This window comes from Paroedura picta, chromosome 10, assembly GCF_049243985.1.
Source record: "Paroedura picta isolate Pp20150507F chromosome 10, Ppicta_v3.0, whole genome shotgun sequence".
Lineage (NCBI taxonomy): Eukaryota > Metazoa > Chordata > Lepidosauria > Squamata > Gekkonidae > Paroedura > Paroedura picta.
Window position 1 is genome coordinate 39,500,525 of NC_135378.1, and position 4,068 is coordinate 39,504,592.

Genomic DNA, 4,068 nt, shown 5'->3' on the forward strand with positions numbered 1-4,068 from the left:
GCAGGATAGGACCTGGTTATTTGTTAGATGGTTGTTACACAGAGGCAAGCAATGGCAGACCATCCTTCTTTCCTTGAAAACCAGAAGCTGTTAAGTCAGCAGTGACTTGATGGCAAAAAAAAGTAGTTCTTTTTAACAGTCTTTGAATAACTTCTGGCTTTTTAAAGGGATATTTTGTGGTAAATTGTATTGTTGTACATTTCACTTGTTGGGACATTAGAAGTTTAAAGGATGCTCCTATTGTGAATCATTGGAATGATAGATGCAAATTCTCCACATGCACTGTGAGAAGTGGATTGTGTCTTCACTGGTCATTTATTCATTTAAAAATGTTCATACCCTGCCTTGGCAAACACAAGATGACTTGCAAAATCTTCTGAATATTGTGTTGGTACACACAAAGAGTTTCAAATGATTATAAATGAAGATTTTTTTGTAAAAAATAGTGTAATTTGCATTCATTACTTTATTCTTCATAAAATACTCCACAAAGTACAATGACTTGTTAGAAAACATACAAATGCATAGAGCATCTTGAACCAACTGCAATTTGCTAGCCAGCTGTGCTCCTCAGAAAACCACCATCCATTGTGAGTCATGCTATGATAACACCAAGGTATTTCCAGAATGCATAAAGAAAAGCAAGCAGGCAAACAAACAAACAAAATTCTGGGAGAGTGATTGTTTTTGGTGGATAAATTTGTTCCCTTCTGCTACTCAAGTTTTATTGTGCTAGAGAAGTACTAGGAACCCATGGGATGCATTTTTTTTAGAATTACCTTTTTAAATGAAAACTTCTTCCAGCACACAAGTGATTTAGCTTTGAAGAGTTTTCTTACATATTTATTTACTGTATTTGTATTCCACCTTTCTCAACAGCAAGGACCCAAATTAGTGTACCTCATTCTCCTCTCATCTATTTTATCTTTACAACAGCCTTGAGAAGTAGGTTAGGATGAAAGTATGTGACTGGCCCAACGTCACTCAACAAGCATCCATGGCAGAGAAGGGATTCTAACTTAAGGTTGTCCAAATCCAGGTCTGACACTTTAACCACTATACCACACTGACAATTCGTTCTCATAAATGCCTTGAAGGGATTGTTTTCTTATTAAATAGCAGAGCATATGCTGTTGTGGTTTTTTGTTTGTTTACTATTTATTTTTTCCCTTTTATTTCTCAATGAAATATATTTTGTAATGTAAAAAATCCCTTAATGGCTGAGAACTGATTTGGAATATTTTTACAGGACAAGAAACTGTACTCATTGCTTCTTGTAGATCAGAAACCTTACAGGATCACATATTCAGAATTAACACTCAGCAAACCCAGGTAACTGGAGATCCCAGAATTCCCACAGATGTGATCTGAGATTAATCTCATATTCTTATATGCCATCAAAAACACAACCTAGATTTACCTTGTGCCATCTTTGTGAATCGGGAGGAAGGTAGGGCAAAAAGAAAGAGTCTGGCAGCCTTATGTTCCCTCCAGGCTCTCAAGGAGTGAGATCAGTTGCAGACTGGGCTGGTCAGCTAAGTTAGCCTGGGCAGGTCTGAGGCGTGGGTCTTGGAAGTTCCAGGGAGCTATTTAAACCCCTCACCATGGTGTGCCTTTCCTCAGTTCTTTCTTGTTGGCTTATTCACCCTCCTTCCTCTGAATTTGCATTGCAGTTGTTATTTTTTGTTTGTTTGTTTACAGTTGCCTAGGTCTTCTTGTCACAACTTGGGAAGTTTTGAGCAGTGGGATGGATCCTTTGCAGGGGAAGAAGTGCCTGCATATCTGCCTCTCCTGGTTTTGGGGGCTTCTTTAAGAGTTCTTGGAGGTGGAGCCACCCAACCAAATACCTAGTCAGGGGCTACTGGCTGGCTCCTACCACCAGCTGGCAAGAAAACCATGCAGTAGCTGATGCCCACATGGATCTTTAGTCTTGCCATTTTCTGTGCTCAATTTAGCAGCACATATACTAAAATTGGAACGATCCAGAGAAGATTAACATTGTCCCTGTGCAAGAAGTCTTGCCACTTGGTGGTTCTTTCCCCAGGAGGTGGGCTGGAGGTACAGTTCTGTGAGGTATGCAGGTTGTCCAATGTTGGATATATACCCATGTTCCTTTGAATATTCAATAAAGCTGTGGCCATGTTTCACCCCCCAAACAAGTCTCTGTTTGTTTTCCTTCCACAGCATTGCTTCTTATTCTCTCTGAGTCCCACAAATCTCCAATCCTATAAACGAAACACTTTCCTGGGGCCCATTGGTTAAAATGGGACTACTTTTGAGTAGACCTTAGGAATGCTCTCTTACGTCCCTTGATGCTAGCTCGATTAACACCATGATTAAATCCAAGAGTGATTCATCATGTAAGCTCCTTCAAAAGATGGCAATTTTAATTATTCAGCCTTCATTTACAAAAAGAAAGCAGAAGGGAAATTTTTCTCCAGAGAAGAGACTTTGTGCCAGAAGTGAACTAAACGTGGACAAAATAATGTTTCTGAAACTGAATTTATGAACTAGGCTATTCCAGTTCAGTGGTAATTTGAGTTTAACCTACAGTACTACAGAGTTTAAATTCATGTTAAGGTGAATTCAGACTGTCAGCATCTGCAGCATATCATATGCATGACACCACATCTTTGTGCAGCCCAGTGGAATCAAGTGGATACGTTTCTTCTTAAAAATCAGATCATAAGTGTGTAAAGAATTTCAAGATTGTCTCTGTTTCTTGCATGTAACCATCTGGAATGGATGGAGACATTGCACCATGAATTTGAAATAGCATTGCCTGACTGAATATATCAATTTTATTTGCACAGGGCAACATTTCAGTGATGGACACAGTAGATTGATATAGACTTCTTGTAACTATATTTCTAGCCATAATTAGCAGACTATCAGTTTTTGATCCTATGGATCAGATTCTTTCTGTATGCATACTTTTTAGGTATAACTCCAAAAGTTATTCATTTCTGTATCTATTTTAGATATATCTTCTTATATATAAAACTAGAAATATAGCTCATTGCACTTCGAAATGCAAAGGGCGCTAGCAGGGGGCTGGAAGGGGCTGGGGCAGCCGGCCCTCCCTCCCCAGCCTGTGGCGAGGGGCTCGTGTGGCCATGGGCGCTGGAGGCGGGCCGCTGCCAGAGGGGAGAGGGAAGCTGTTGGGGAGGGCAGGGATGGCAGCGCAGCTCGGGTGCATACCTGAGGAGTCCTGGTGGCAGGACACTGGTAGAGCCTTGCAGACTGAGTTTGGGGTAGAGTAGTGTGGATATGTCTTGCCTGGGCTATGGGCTTTCGCCAACCCTTACCAGCAACTGTTTGTATTCTGGGATGCAGACAGAAAGACCAGCATGGGTCCTGCAAGTCTGGAAAGTGCAGGAAGATCTAAATAAAGAATATTTACAGCTTGAAACTGTAACTGGTGAACAAGTAAATGGCTGGAGAAACATAGGAACTGAAGTGATCGGTAAATAAAAATCAGTATTTGCCAAGAAGGTCCTACGAATTTGAAGGCATATGGCCCATAATTTCAAGTGGAGTTAGCTTTATAGGAAAGTAGACAATGATACTTTGGGGGGAACTAGGTGATCCACTTTCATTCTGCATCAAACCTAGTAGGAAAGTCCTGGTGGAGCAACAAGATTTTCTCTGCAAAATAACTCACAAAAGTTTCACAGCTAATATCCAATTTGTTTTGGGACAATCCTAAGGATGTTAATAATAGTTTTAAATAATTGTGCAGGGTGCAAGCTCATGGAGGCAATAGTGGCCCTATAGAATTACTCCTTAGTGGCTTTCACTGCCATCTCATGAGCATCTTATACCATGTTCTTGCTGTTTCACAATGAGTTTTCCACCAGACTCACTCTAGCCACCTGGGCTTCTGTTTCTGATTTCACAGCTCTTGTGTATGCCAGCTAGCTGACTTCAGATGGGAGATGAAGGGGCATTGGGGAGCAATCTTGTCAAATAGCATCAGAGTTGGACATGCCAATTGTCTACCAGCTCATCAGCTGGGTTGCTGGGGTGGGGGTTGGATTCCACAGAGCATTCTGGGATCCAATCTGA

The 4,068-nt window shown here is 41.0% G+C and overlaps 1 pseudogene; it reads left to right on the forward strand.

Annotated features, from left to right (window-relative positions):
- Window positions 1-1,942: 1,942 nt before the first annotated feature.
- Window positions 1,943-2,013, forward strand: LOC143820089 (U6 spliceosomal RNA; annotated as a pseudogene).
- The last annotated feature ends 2,055 nt before the right edge of the window (window positions 2,014-4,068 follow it).